The sequence below is a fragment of the Stenella coeruleoalba genome (genome assembly GCF_951394435.1).
Source record: "Stenella coeruleoalba genome assembly, chromosome: 3".
In the NCBI taxonomy this organism is placed as follows: Eukaryota; Metazoa; Chordata; class Mammalia; order Artiodactyla; family Delphinidae; genus Stenella; species Stenella coeruleoalba.
In genome coordinates this window covers 163,927,860-163,943,700 of record NC_137148.1, presented here as the reverse complement: position 1 = coordinate 163,943,700, position 15,841 = coordinate 163,927,860, and the positions used below count along the sequence as shown (strand labels likewise).

The window sequence follows — 15,841 nt, the reverse complement described above, 5'->3', positions numbered from 1 at the left end:
TTTCTTCCTGGTTGTTTGGCCTGAGGTGTCCAGCACTGGAGTTTGCAGGCAGTTGGGTAGAGCGGGTCTTGGTGCCGAGATGAGGACCTCTGAGAGACCTCACTCTGATTAATATTCCTTGAGGTCTGAGGTTCTCTGTTAGTCCAGTGGTTTGGAGTTGGAACTCCCACCAAAGGAGCTCAGGCCCAACACCCGGCCTGGGAACCAAGATCCTGGAAGCTGCATGTCGTGGCAAAGAAAAGAGAGAAAAAAAGGAGCAGTACAATAGCAAAGAATAAAAAATAAAATTAAATTTAAAAAATAAATAGTATATTAGGAAGAATAAAAATATAAGTGGAACAACTACAGCAAGGTAAAACAGAACCACAACAGAAGGAAAAAAAAAAAGGAACAAGCCAAAAGGAGCAGAACAATAACAGAGTATAAAGAATAAAATAAAGTTAGAAAAATAAAAAATTTATTAGAAAATATATATATAATTGAATCAACAACAACAAGGTAAAACAGAATCACAATCTTAAAAAAAAAAAAGCTGGAAAAGACCTTGGCTGTGGGGGGCGGAGCTTAGGCGGGTGGGGCCTAGGCAGGCATGACATTTAAGCGTGGGCTGTGGCTTAGGCTCAGGACCTTTGCAGCTGGAAAAGGCCTTGGGGGTGGGGCCTAGGCTTAGGGCCTGTGCAGTGGGGAAAGGAAGGAGGCCTCAAGGGGCTTCCGAATGCCTTGAAGCTGGAGTTTGGAGGTAAGGCCCTGGGTGAGGGGGTGGGGGTGGGGCTTAGGCTCAGTGGCAGGAGGGAGCCTCTGAGTGTGGAGGGTTAGGCCCAGGATCTCAGCAGGCTCCCCAGGGCCCAAGTGGTCAGGGGAAACGGTGGCCGCATTCCCTTCCTTTCCTCTGCTTCCTGAGGGTCTCCCCTGTCCTTGTTGATCCCCTAACCGTGGGTGGGCCCAACTGGGTGTGGGAACCCCTTCCCTCTCCTAGCCACCCCTGGGGGGCGCTGATCCCATCACTCTGGGCTTTACTTTTCCTCCCCCCCTCCCTCCCACTCTCTCAGGACCCAGGTGGTTGGAGGGGGGCTCAGTAGACAGAGGATCAGGTCTAGCACCTCAACAGGCTCCCCAGGGCCCAAGTGGGCAGGGGAAACACTGGCCATGTTCCCTTCTGATCCTCTGCACTCCCAGCATTCTCCCTGTTCCCCGTCTGGGTGTAGGAACCCCTCCCCTCCCCCAACTGCCCCTCAGGGGTGCTGGTACCATCCCGCCTCCACTGCTTCTCCTCCCTCACATCCTACCCAGTTGCTTGGGGGTTCCTTCCGTCCCCTTAGGTGTCCATGGACCCCCTCCAGTGCTGGTAGGTGCCCTAGTTGTGTGGAAACGCCAACTCTGCGTCCTTCTAGTCTGCCATCTTGACTCTGTTAGAAACTAAATTTTATAGAATCCATACGTTTTATGGTTCCACATTAAAATTCACCAATAGCCTCACTTGCCTAGGATTTGGAAAGGAGAAGTAAACAAGGCATTAGTCAGAGTTTGGAGGCACCATACAGGAAGTGAGACCAATACATAGGAACTTCAAGGATATCATCTTCCAGCCCAGTTTTTGGATTCTTTGACCTTCCAATCAAGAGTACCTCAAAACCACCACCAATGTTTGATTTCCATTTTCCTGGAGTTGTAGGTTTCCACTTTTGTCTTCCCAAGATGCACCTCAAAGATCCATCAGAGTTTGGATTTTTCTTTAAGGCCTCTTGTATGCACCAGGAAGCTACTTTGGACTTCACTATTTGAGAGTATTGTCTGAGACCCCTCTTCTCTAGATTATATCCATTTAAAGTCTAAAATGTGTAACAAACACCTTATGCTGCTAATGGTGCTAGTGAGTATGTTCCTGATTCACCATGACGCCTGCAATGGTGCAGTGAAAATACAACAGGGGAGTTTGTTTCTCTACTGCATTGTACATGGGCTGCCTTCACCTGATCCTTCCATGTGAAAATAAACTCTTTCCTTGTGTTGGTGTGTCTTGTTCTTACAGTTGAATGTAATCTCTCAATATGTTTTAAATTATGTTCATATGTAAGTAGAAGTATGTCTATATTTTTGTCACAGGAATGCTTCTGTAGTTGTTTCATAGAAACATTTTATTAACTGTTCTCTAAGCCATCAAGTGCTAACAAATGTTGGGGTTTTTATTTCCTGAGAGGATATATGAAAATATGCCATTATAATTATCAATTTTAAGGTAAACTTTATAATTTTCTTCATTTATTCATTATACATTATGAGTGAAGATTATGTGCATATGAGTTCAGGTATTTTTTCCTCCAGGAAATTTTCTTTTTTCTTTCTTTTTTCTTTTTATTTTTTTGTATTTTTGTTTTAGTTGCAATTTTTGTCATGTAGCTAATTTCTTAATCATTCTTAATACCCAAAAGTTAGATCATGTTTTTTGAGTATCCTCTTTCCAGTGCCTCACAGGATTGCACCAGTAGTCAAAGAGAAGGTTGTAATGAATTCAAATAAGAATGACCACAAACTGTAAAGGACTGTGGAGTATAATTGTAATACGATGTTCAAAAGGAGTTCTTATAGCATTTTAGCTTGTGTTGGAAGATTTGACTACCACTCAAGGAAACAAGATTTTTTTCTGTATTGAATGTTGTGAGGAGGGAAACTATCCGTGGTAATCATAATCATTTTCTAGAAGGCAAAAAACAAAGGTGATAAAGCTAAACTTAAGAAGCCTCAGTAAGAAGACAGGAATACTGATCTTTTTAATGCTTTTGAACTTTATCTTTTACCATTTTTAGAGCTATGGTTACATAGCTTATAATCCCCTTATAAATGTCTTGATCCATCATGGTCACCAATTATCTTATTTGCTGAAGTTGTGTGGCATTTTTCTCTTCAACAGGAAAAGACTTACCCTTGCAATGAATGCAGGCCAGGTCCTGGTCCTCTGGAAGAGCTTTTGCCTTTCCTACTTGTTTTCTAAACACTGATGCATTTCTCTCAGTGTATTAGACACTGTTTTTGTAAAGTTAAAATATGTAAAGTTAAATATGTAAAGTTACTTCTTATTATACTATGTAATATTTTTAATATCCGTTTTATGACTCAACTGGGGCCTGTAAGTTTAGATGAATTGTGAGAGAATGCAAACCTACCAAGGGAGAAAGACAGGACCATTATTTCTTTTTATTTGGCTGTGCTGTGCAGCTTGTGAGATCTTGGTTGCCTGATCAGGGATTGAACCCAGGCCCATGGCAGTGAGAGCACTAAGTCCTAACCACTGGACTGCCAGGGAATTCCCATGGACCACTATTTTAGTCAAGCATTTCTTTCTCAGATACTATAGTCTTGTTGCTGATTTTTCAGTATTCCTCATTGCCATGCACTTTACCAAACTCAGCACACATAATTAAGGCGTTGTAGGATTTGGATAAAGTAACATTAGGAAAACAGGTTCAAGCAGTGCAGGTGCTTACATTTTTGTGAGAAAAGAAAGACAATTAACAAATGGTAAAACTTTTGGTGTATAAGATAGATGAATATTAAAAAATACCATGAGGGAATTCCCTGGAGGTCCAGTGGTTAGGGCTCTGCTTCTACTGCAGGGCATGGGTTCGTTCCCTGGTTGGGGAAATCCCACATGCTGCGAGTCGAGGTCCCCCACCCCCCAAAAAAAACATTAGATCATAGAGATGCTGCGGTGTTAATAAATCTTTTCTGTGAGGGTAAGAGCCTCAGTGAATGATGATGTCAGTGATCACTTGAATTTGTGCCAGGTGGTACATCTTGAACACTGGTTGAGGAAAAACTTGGATGTGGAAGTAAATAGAGTGCAACAATAAATTCCTGCATTCTGGATTCACAGTCAAGATTACCCAAAAGTATAGACATGGTTCATCTTCATTTTTGCAATTGTTATACATTTTGTATGTAGAATATATAGTCATGATCTTGGATATTGTTTTCTAGGGCTTGGGACTGCCTATTGATTTGGGCCATAGATGTTTGTGGTACCTATTTGTGTTTAATGTCATTTGAGAGGATTTTCATTTCCCTTTAAAATTTTTAAATGTTACAGTATTTGGCTTTTTCATTTTGCTGCATTAAACATGGAGTTTCTCCCATTTAGGGAAATGGTTACATTCATCTACACAGTTCCAGCTCATTCTGAGTTTATTCTGTGAATAGAGTGTTACCTATGCAAACCTACTGTGATTTCTCAGTGGAAACACCAAAAAGAGTTGATGCTTAGAGGCTATCATCTGAGGAATAATTGAAGTGAGCTGTAGAGAGAGGCTATTACAGCTGACCGTTGAACGACATGAGTTTGAATTGTGCGGGTCTACTTATACGAGGATTTTTTCATTAAATATGTACTTCAATACTATACAATTGGTTGAATCCAAAGATGCAGAACCGCAGATGTGCTTTTGTATGATAAGAGAGTGTTAAGCTCCTGAACCTTGAATTTTATGTGTTCAGCTCTGTTTCACCACTGTGGGATCCTTAGGAAGAATTGCAGGACTGGGGAAGAAGAACATGGGCCACAACGGGCCTTTCTTGGAGCCCAACCTGCACTGAGAAAACACCCTCTAGGGCTGCACCTGTCTACATCTCATCACATAAACTAAGAATGGAGTGAGAATGCTTTTAGAATCTGAATTTAAACCAGGATCTTTGGACAGATCTTTGGAAATTCTGCAGTTCTGAAACATAAAGGTGTATCCCAAGTGGAATCTGCCTAGGGGTATCCTCATTCACGAGCATCAGCGTAATTTCTTTCCATTGCCATCTTTAGAGTATTTTTGGCAATTTGTTTTTAACTGAAGCCTACTTGTCTCTGCTTATCTTGAACATCTTTAAAAATCTATGTATGCCCCATTCTGGAAAGTTTCTCTGAGACAACACCATGGGACTATGAGCCGAGAGGGAAACAGAAGCAGTCATAACATATTCATGGGCACAAAGCCATGTGCTCTAACAGGGCCCTGTTTTTACTATGTTCCCCACACTGTACATTTCATACTCATTTATTTTGACACTGAAAGTTTGTACCTCCTAATCTCCCACACCTATTTCGTTCCTCCCTTCCCTCTCCTCCCCTCTGGCAACCACCTGTTTGTTTTCTGTATCTATAACTCTTTCTATTTTGTTATGTTTCTTCATTTGTGTTTTTAGATTCCACCTATAAGTGAAATCATACAGTATTTCTCTTTGACTGATTTCACTTAGCATAATACTCTCTAGGTTGATCCATGTTGTTGCAAATGGTAAGTTTTTTTATGGCTTAATAATATCCCGTTACACACACACACACACACACACACACACACATCACAATTTCTTTATCCATCATCCATCAAGGGACACTTAGGTTGTTTCCATATCTTGGCTATTGTAAATAATGATGCAATGAGCATGGGCGTGCATATATCTTTTGAAGTTAGTTTTTTCATTTTCTTTGGATAAATTCTCAGAAGTCAAATGGCTGGGTCATGTGGTATTTCTACTTCTTAATTTTTGAGAAACCTCCATACAGATCTCCATAGTGCCTGCACCAATTTACAGTCCCGCCAACAGTGCACAGGGTTTCCCATTTTTCCTACATCCTTGCCAACATTTTTACTTTTGGTCTTTTTGATAATAGCCATTCTAACAGGTATGAAAAAGGTAATATCTCATCGTGGTATTGATTTGCTGTTCTCTGGTGATGAATGATGTAGAGCATCTTTTCATGTACCATTGGCCATATATATGTCTTCTTTGGGAAAATGTATCTTCTTCCCACTTTTTAATCGCTTTTTTTTTGCTATTGAGTTGTGTGAGTTTTTATATATTTTGGATATTAGCCCCTTATCAGATATGTGATTTTCAAATATTTTCTCTCACTCAGTACATTGCTTTTCATGTTGTTTGATGGTTTTGTTTGCTGAGCAGGTTTTAATTTGATGTATCCCCACTTGTTTATTTTTCCTTTTGCTTTTGGTGTCAGATTAAAAAATTCAATGCCAAGACCTGTGTCAAGAAGTTTGCCATCTGTGTTTTCTTCTGGGAGTGTTCATGTCTTATGTTCAAGTCTTTGAACCATTTTGTTGATTTTTGTGTATGGTGTTAGTGTGGTCCAGTTTCATTCTTTTGCATATGGCTGTCCAAGTTTCCCAACACCATTAATTAGAGAGACTGTCCTTTCTCCATTGTATGTTTTTGTATCCTTTGTCATAAATTAATTGACCAGGTTTATGTGTGGGTTTATTTCTGGGCTCTCTGTTCTGTTCCATTGATCTATGTGTCTGTTTTTACCTGGATACCATATTGTAATTTTAATTAGTATAGCTTTAAAATTGGAATGAGATGCCACCTGCCGAGTTCTTCTTTCTCAGGATGGCTTTGGCTATTCTGGGTCTTTTATGGTTCCATGCAAGTTTCAGGATTGTTTGTTCTATTTTTGTGAAAAATGCCATTGGAACCTTGATAGGGATTGCACTGAATTTGTAGATTGCTTGGGTAGTGTAGACGTTTTAACAATGTTGATTCTTCCAGTCCATGAACACAGAATATCTTTCCATTTATTTGTGTCTTCAGTTTCTTTAATTAATTTCTTGTATTTTTGTCTTGTCTTTCATTTCTTGGTTAAATCTATTCCGAAGTATTTTATTATCTTTGATGCAATTGTAAATGGGATTGTTTTCTTAATTTCTCTGATAGTTCATTATTAGCATATAGAAACACAACAGATTTTGTGTTATTGATTTTGTATCCTGTAACTTTACTGAATTCATTTATTAGTTCTAACAATTTTTTTTTGACCCCCACACTTCTCCTGTTCCTGTTTTTTTTTTTAACATCTTTATTGGAGTATAATTGCTTTACAATGGTATGTTAGTTTCAGCTTCACAACAAAATGATTCAGTTATATATATACATATATTCCCATATCTCTTCCCGCTTGCGTCTCCCTCCCTCCCACCCTCCCTATCCCACCCCTCCAGGCGGTCACAAAGCACCGAGCTGATCTCCCTGTGCTATGCGGCTGCTTCCCACTAGCTAACTACCTTACTTTTGGTAGTGTATATACGTCCATGCCTCTTTATCACTTTGTCACCGTTTACCCTTCCCCCTCCCCATAGCCTCAAGTCCATTCTCTAGTACGTCTGTGTCTTTATTCCTGTTTCACCCCTAGGTTTTTCATGACATTTTTTTTAAAATTCCATATATATGTGTTAGCATACGGTATTTGTCTCTCTCTTTCTGACTTACTTCACTCTGTATGACAGACTCTAGGTCTATCCACCTCATTACAAATAGCTCAATTTCGTCTCTTTTTATGGCTGAGTAATATTCCATTGTATATATGTGCCACATCTTCTTTATCCATTCATCCGATGATGGACACTTAAGTTGCTTCCATGTCCTGGCTATTGTAAATAGAGCTGCAATGAACATTTTGGTACATGACTCTTTTTGAATTATGGTTTTCTCAGGGTATATGCCCAGTAGTGGGATTGCTGGGCCATATGGTAGTTCTATTTGTAGCTTTTTAAGGAACCTCCATACTGTTCTCCACAGTGGCTGTATCAATTTACATTCCCACCAACAGTGTAAGAGGGTTCCCTTTTCTCCACACCCTCTCCAGCATTTATTGTTTCTAGATTTTTTGATGATGGCCATTCTGACTGGTGTGAGATGATATCTCATTGTAGTTTTGATTTGCATTTCTCTAATGATTAGTGATGTTGAGCATTCTTTCATGTGTTTGTTGGCAGTCTGTATATCTTCCTTGGAGAAATGTCTATTTAGGTCTTCTGCCCATTTTTGGATTGGGTTGTTTGTTTTTTTGTTATTAAGCTGCATGAGCTGCTTATAAATTTTGGAGATTAATCCTTTGTCCGTTGTTTCATTTGCAAATATTTTCTCCCATTCTGAGGGTTGTCTTTTGGTCTTCTTTATGGTTTCCTTTGCTGCGCAAAAGCTTTTAAGTTTCATTAGGTCCCATTTGTTTACTTTTGTTTTTATTTCCATTTCTCTAGGAGGTGGGTCAAAAAGGACCTTGCTGTGATTTATGTCATAGAGTGTTCTACCTATGTTTTCCTCTAAGAGTTTGATAGTTTCTGGCCTTACATTTAGATCTTTAATCCATTTTGAGCTTATTTTTGTGTATGGTGTTAGGGAGTGATCTAATCTCATACTTTTACATGTAGCTGTCCAGTTTTCCCAGCACCACTTATTGAATAGGCTGTCCTTTCTCCACTGTACATTTCTGCCTCCTTTGTCAAAGATAAGGTGACCATATGTGCGTGGGTTTATCTCTGGGCTTTCTATCCTGTTCCATTGATCTATCTTTCTGTTTTTGTGCCAGTACCATACCGTCTTGATAACTGTAGCTTTGTAGTATAGTCTGAAGTCTGGGAGCCTGATTCCTCCAGTTCCTTCTTTCGTTCTCAAGATTGCTTTGACTATTCGGGGTCTTTTGTGTTTCCATACAAATTGCAAAATTTTTTGTTCTAGTTCTGTGAAAAATGCCAGTGGTAGTTTGATAGGGATTGCATTGAATCTATAGATTGCTTTGGGTAGTAGAGTCATTTTCACAATGTTGATTCTTCCAATCCAAGAACATGGTATATCTCTCCATCTATTTGTATCATCTTTAATTTCTTTCATCAGTGTCTTATAATTTTCTGCATACAGATCTTTTGTCTCCTTAGGTAGGTTTATTCCTAGATATTTTATTCTTTTTGTTGCAATGGTAAATGGGAGTGTTTTCTTGATTTCACTTGCAGATTTTTCATCATTAGTATATAGGAATGCCTCTAACAATTTTTTGATGGAGTTTTTAGGGTTTTCTATATATAATATGTCATCTGCAAATGGTGACACTTTTATTTCTTCCTTTCCAATTTGAATGCCTTCTATTTCTATTTGTTGCCTAATTGCTCTAGCTAGGACTTCCAATACTGTGTGGAATAAAAATGGCAAGAGTGGAGATCCTTGTCTTGTTGCTGATCTTAAAGGAAAAGCTTTTGGCTTTTCACCATTGAGGGTGGTGTTAGCTGTGGGCTTATTATAGATGGCCTTTATTATGTTGAGGTATGTTTCCTCTATTCTTTGTTGAGAGTTTTAATCATAAGTGGATGTTGAATTTTGTCAAATGCTTTTCCTATATCTGTTGAGGTGACGTGATTTCTACCCTTCATTTTGTTTATGTGGTGTATCATTTACTAATTTGCAGATGTTGAACCATCCTTACATCCCTGGAATTGGGATCCTTTTAATGTATTGTTGACTTTGGTTTGCTAATATTTTATTGAAAATTTCTGCATCTATGTTCATCAGTACATTGTCCCGTAAATTTTTTTCTTTTTTTTTTTACCACGCCACACGGCATACAGGATCTTAGTTCTCTGACCAGGGATTGAACCCACACACCCTCTCCCCCTGCAGTGGAAGCGTGGAGTCTTTTTTTTTTTTTTTCTTTTTTTGAGATTTTACATGATTTTCTTTAATATTTACATTTTTATATGTAATTTTTTTGCTAAAAAACTCCGTACTGCTAGCCCTACTGCCATTCCCCTGGTCTTGGAAACCACCCTCACCCTGCCTGTGCTGCTTGCTATAGCGTCCCTACTGGCTTCCCACTGCTGCTCTTGCCCCCATGATCTGCTTGCTCTGCACACTACAGCTGGATGTGCTTTTTTTAAAAAAAACATCTTTATTGGAGTATAATTGCTTTACAGTGGTGTGTTAGTTCCTGCTTTATAGCAGAGTGAATCAGTTATACATATACATATGTTCCCATATCTCTTCCCTCTTGCGTCTCCCTCCCTCCCACCCTCCCTATCGCACCCCTCCAGGCGGTCACAAAGCACCGAGCTGATCTCCCTGTGCTATGCGGCTGCTTCGCACTAGCTAGCTATTTTATGTTTGGTAATGTATATATGTCCATGCCACTCTCTCACTTTGTCCCAGCTTACCCTTCCCCCTCCCCATATCCTCAAGTCATTTCTCTAGTAGGTCTGTGTCTTTATTCCCATCTTACCCCTAGGTTCTTCATGACCATTTTTTATTTTTTTTTTAGATTCCATATATAGGTGTTAGCATACGGTATTTGTTTTTCTGACTTACTTCACTCCGTATGACAGTCGCTAGGTCCATCCACCTCACTACAAATAACTCAATTTTGTTTCTTTTTATGGCTGAGTAATATTCCATTTTATATATGTGCCACATCTTCTTTATTCATTCATCTGTTGGTGGACACTTAAGTTGCTTCCATGTCCTGGCTATTGTAAATAGAGCTGCAATGAACATTTTGGTGCATGACTCTTTGAATTATGGTTTTCTTAGGGTATATGCCCAGTAGTGGGATTGCTGGGTCATATGGTAGTTCTATTTTTAGTTTTCTAAGGAACCCATACTGTTCTCCACAGTGGCTGTATCAATTTACATTCCCATCAACAGTGCAAGAGGGTTCCCTTTTCTCCACACTCTCTCCAGCATTTATTGTTTGTAGATTTTTTGATGATGGCCATTCTGACTGGTGTGAGATGATATCTCATTGTAGTTTTGAGTTGCATTTCTCTAATGATTAATGTTGTTGAGCATTCTTTCATGTGTTTGTTGGCAACCTGTATATCTGCTTTGGAGAAATGTCTATTTAGGTCTTCTGCCCATTTTTGGATTGGGTTGTTCGTTTTTTTGATATTGAGCTGCATGAGCTGCTTGTAAATTTTGGAGAGTAATCCTTTGTCAGTTGCTTCATTTGCAAATATTTTCTCCCATTCTGAGGGCTGTCTTTTGGTCTTGTTTATGGTTTCCTTTGCTGTGCAAAAGCTTTGAAGTTTCATTAGGTCCCATTTGTTTATTTTTGTTTTTATTTCCATTTCTCTAGGAGGTGGGTCAAAAAGGATCTTGCTGTGATTTATGTCATACAGTGTTCTGCCTATGTTTTCCTCTAAGAGTTTTATAGTGTCTGACCTCACATTTAGGTCTTTAATCCGTTTTGAGTTTATTTTTGTGTATGGTGTTAGGGAGTGTTCTAATTTCATTCTTTTACGTGTAGCTGGGAGATCAGCTCTTTTGTGACCACCTAGAGGTGTGGGATAGGGAGGGTGGGAGGGAGATGCAAGAGGGAGGGGATATGGGCATATATGTATACATATAGCTGATTCACTTTGTTATACAGCAGAAACTAACACACCATTGTAAAGCAATTATACTCCAAAAAAGTTGTTAAAAAAAAAAAAAAAACAACCTCCTGTTTGCTCTCCAAATGGAAGTAACAAGAGAAACAGGGTAAATAGGCAGGCTTTGTCTCCTGTGGACGCCTTAAGATAACAGTCATGGCAGGAACAGAGAGGGGCTAAACCTTGTTTGAGGAAAAGGTCAAGAGGTCATACATTTCCCATCCTTGGGGCAAGGGAAACATTGCACATGTGCAGAAAGGCTCCTTGGGGATCAAAAAGGAGGAGGCACCACCCATAATACGTGATGCTAAGGCTGTCCCATAGGCCTCTGGGCTGAAATCCATCGTGGAAAAAAGGTGCGCACACATGTTAGGGAGGGTCCTAGGGCTGGTCAGGTGTGGAAAAAGAAACCAGATAATCGGCCAAAGGTAAAGACCCGGAAGAACTGCCCTATATGAATGACTTAACCACCTCTTTACTGCACCCCTCCTCCTCCTTAGAGAGAACCCCACACCCTTTCTCTCTGGGTGTGCATCTGCCTTGCTTCTATCTTAACTAAACAAACTGTTTCTCTGTGTGCTCTCCCACTTGTTGTGCTGTGTCTCTAATAATAAACTTTGCACCTGTTTTTACAGTTTTTGCCTCTGTGAGAAATGCATTTTTCACTGGGTGCAAGAGCCAGGGGGTATGGTGGCTAGGATTCCTGGTTTTCATCCAGGCTACCCAGGTTCCATTCCTGGACAGGGAATTAAGATCTTGCTTCACGCCACCACTCACTGCTGCCTCTCTGAGATCAGACCGAGAAGATGGCAGACTAGTGTCTCAAAATAACCATCCTATTGGGGTCTGGATGTCAGTTTCTTTTATAGAATCAGAGAGGGAAGTAAAGTGAAAAGGCAGAATAGGGAGGGAGAGGCAGAGAGGAAGTAAAATAAAAAGGGCAAATATCTGGGATGGCCAGACTTGGGGAGGGGGATGTGTTAATTTCTTCTTTGTTGAAGCCATTCACAGGTGGGTAGGGTTCCCTGAGGCAGGCCATCATGTGTGATTATAATAACAAAAGCAACGAAAAGCAAAGACTAAAGTCAAAGAAACAGATCCAACACATAGTCAAAATTGGCTGTTACGGTTTCAGTATCAGGGTAACACTGGCCTTGTAAAATGAGTTTTACAAGGTTCCCTCCTCTTCTATTTTTTGGAAGAGTTGGAGAAGAATTGGCATTCATTCTTCTTTAAATGTTTGGTAGAATTCACCAGTGAAGCCGTCTGGTCCTGGACTTTTGTTCGTTGGGAGGTTTTGGTTACAGATTCAATCTTTTTACTAGTAATCAGTCTATTCAGATTTTCTGTTTCTTCATGATTCAGTCATATTAGGTTGTCTGTTTCTAGGAATTTATCCATTTCTTCTGGATTGTCCAATTAGTTTGTGTATAACTTTATAGTATGCTCTTTTTTTTTTTTTTTTTTTTTTTTTTTTGCGGTACGCGGGCCTCTCACTGTTGTGGCCTCTCCCGCTGCGGAGCACAGGCTCCTGATGCGCAGGCTCAGCGGCCATGGCTCACGGGCCCAGCCGCTCCGCGGCATGTGGGATCCTCCCGGACCGGGCCACGAGCCCGTGTCCCCTGCATCGGCAGGCGGACTCTCAACCACTGCGCCACCAGGGAAGCCCAGGATGTGTTTTTTGACTTGGAAGGATATTCACTCCCCGTCACGGGCAGGGTCTGAGGGAGTGGATGAGTCCAGCTCAGACTCAACCTCCCGTAGCGTTGCAGTCAGGCAGCTCTGAGCTTCATCTGCCCAGGGAACTGGGAGGGCGGCTTATTCGGAGGCTCCTTTCACTCATAACTAGGACGGGCCTAAGTCCCTGCTCCCAAGGGCGGCTGTTAGGCTCCCATGAGAGGAGGTTTGCCACGTGCTGAGAGCTAAGGGCTCAGGGTAGGGCTGTCTCCTTCCCAGCCTCGGGATCCTGCCCAGCCCCCCACTCCAGGCTCACTTTCTCATGACCGTCCATTATGTAGTCCAGCAGCAGCAGGTGACTGAGGAAGGTGTTGAGGAAAGGGACGACACTCTGCCATCGGGATAGGAATGGTGATGAGCCCCCCCTCTCAGGGGCCATCTGAAGGTCCCCTGAAACCCCTCACTCTCAGCTTCCTATCCCACCCCCAGACCCCACACGGAGTAACCCAGGACTCTTAGCAGCCTCCTCCGAACCCCCTCCCTTCCCCTTCAGGAGCACCAAACTTCCTCCAGTCACCTCCTGGGGCTGGCATTTGGCAAATCCCAGGTTCTGTGGTCCCTGGCCCATCCCTCCCCAAATCCCTCCTCCTGGTCACTTCCACTGCAGTCAATTCAGGTCCTGTGGTACCGGGGGCAGGTCTGCAGATGGAAAGCGCCCCTCTCCTGGTGGATGCCTCCAGCTGGGAGGGAGGAGCACCCTCTGCTCTGACCCCTGGGCCCCTCCCCCGCAGGCAGTCTCACCTGCTGCTGCTGTGTCTCCTGAGCTCCCTGGAGGTCCACCTCCACAGTGGCCAACAAGGAGGTTGCCTCCTGCAGGGTCGAGGACAGTGTCATTGTGGCCATACTACCCTCCCACATTTCCCCCCAGGGCTCCTGATCTCAACCCCTGGACATGTGGCCTGAGTGACCTGGTACCTCTGCTGCCCCAACCTCCAGTGAGCTCTGATTCTAGAACAATCCCAGCTCCAACACTCACTTGTGTGTGACCTTGGCTGTGTGACCTGGCCACCCTGAGCCTCTGTCCTCATCTGGACCGTGTGAGAACTCTGCCGGCGTCCCTGGGTCTCCTGAGCGCTCAGTGTCCTGTGACTGTCATCACTGCCCTCACCCGTCCAGGTGGAGCCATCACAAAGCTCCACACATTCTCTTCCTCCCTTGATGCTACTCACTGAACCTCCTTGTGCAGCCTAAGTACAGAATCATCTCTCTCCAGATCTCCCCGGTTTAGGGGACTGAGGCCCTCAGAGGTGAGTGACTTACAGAGGGGTCCACAGAGGAGAGGCCACTACCCCTCCCAGCCATAGACCCTGTCCTGGATGCCTTCACCCCACCCCCGGCTCCACCACTGAGCACAGTCCTAACCTCTGGACTAATGAGTGTCCAGGCTCCCAGCAAGGAGCTGAGCCATGGAGGAAAATTAACAGGGTATATTGGGGGGCCTGGTTGAGAGGCTCCTGACTGTCCTAGCCTCCTGTCCTCTGACCCTAGGCTGACCCGAGGCCATGCTAAAGCCTCACTTCCCTAAGAACCCCTCATGACATTCCCTTGCACAGAAATCCTTTTTCAGGTACTCAGAAAGGGGACCCTTGAGGTGCTCTGACTGACAGGGCAGTGGGCGATCAGAGCATTAACTTCCACCTTTTTTTTTTTTTTTTTTTAAACACTACACTTTCAAGATTAAGGATTCCATTTACTTACAAATAGGAACCCTGAAACACCTACAACTCCAGACCTCCCGGCCAGAAGCAGGTAAATGCTTTTTTATTTATTTATTTTTGGCTGCGTTGGGTCTTCATTGCTGCCCGCGGGCTTTCTCTAGTTGCAGCGAGCGGGGGCTGCTCTTCCTTGCGGTGCGCGGGCTTTTCATTGCGGTGGCCTCTCTTGTTGTGGAGCACGGGCTCTAGGTGCGCGGGCTTCAATAGTTGTGGCGCGTGGGCTCAGTAGTTTTGGCTTGTGGGCTCTAGAGCGCAGTCTCAGTAGTTGTGGCACACGGGCTTAGTTGCTCCGCGGCATGTGGGATCTTCCCAGACCAGGGCTCGAACCCGTGTCCCCTGTATTGGCAGGCGGATTCTTAACCACTGCACCACCAGGGAAGCCCATAACTTCCACCTTTTTTGTGGCAACTTCTGAAGTCCAGTCAGGAAGGATCCATTAGGAATCTATCAGTTCCTCAGATACTTCTCATCACCATCTGGGGCAACTATCATTGCTAAAAAGGCATCAGGCAAGAATCCCTCTGGGATCGATTAGCAGTGACTCTGTAGGACAGAGTGGGGAGTTTCAGAAAGCACACATAATCTGTCTTAGGCTGGGCAGCGCCCCCCGCCCCCGTCCCCCTGGTCCCTGGGATTCTCGCTGTGTCCATCCCTGTTGCAGCCAGGGTCCCCTTCTTCTGCGAGGTACAGTGAAGACAGAAGGAGCAGCAGCGGCCTGGCTTAGTGAGGACAGTCTGGGCTAGTTTAGGAAGAAAGGACCCCCACCTGCACCGTCCACCCAACAGCCTGTAGGAAGATGAGTGGCAGCTGATGGACCAGCAAGGAATCCAGAGAACTACTAATTCTACCAGCTTCTCACCCTCCTGAAACAGTCCAGCCAACACTGCTACATCCCATGACCAAGGCCTCCTGCCCCAGACTGCCCCCACCTGCCTGTAGAGCTCACACATCCCTCTTCCTGTCAACCTGGACAAGACAGACTGAATTTCTCGGAGAACTTTTTGTGATAAGCTACCCACACCACATCCTGCCTGGTCCCCCCTCCTTCCAGATCTACAGCCTCCACGTCACCTCAATGATCGTCCTGTTCAGCAGTTTGTTTTTCCGGCATAACTTTTCAAATTGTTGGGAGCTCTTCCTGAGGGGATGGGAAAGAAGGAAGAAAACAGGGGAATAATGTGCAGGGATTTGAGAGCAAATCCT

General features: G+C 43.0%; 1 long non-coding RNA gene across 1 annotated transcript in view; it reads left to right on the top strand.

Moving 5' to 3' along the window:
* Window positions 1-14,666, top strand: part of LOC307183240 — a 33,942-nt gene extending 19,276 nt beyond the window's left edge. Inside the window, exons 2-3 of the long non-coding RNA XR_013827435.1 lie at window positions 13,792-14,170; window positions 14,600-14,666. This is a non-coding gene — a long non-coding RNA (uncharacterized lncRNA). The remainder of the gene's footprint in view (window positions 1-13,791; window positions 14,171-14,599) is intronic.
* The last annotated feature ends 1,175 nt before the right edge of the window (window positions 14,667-15,841 follow it).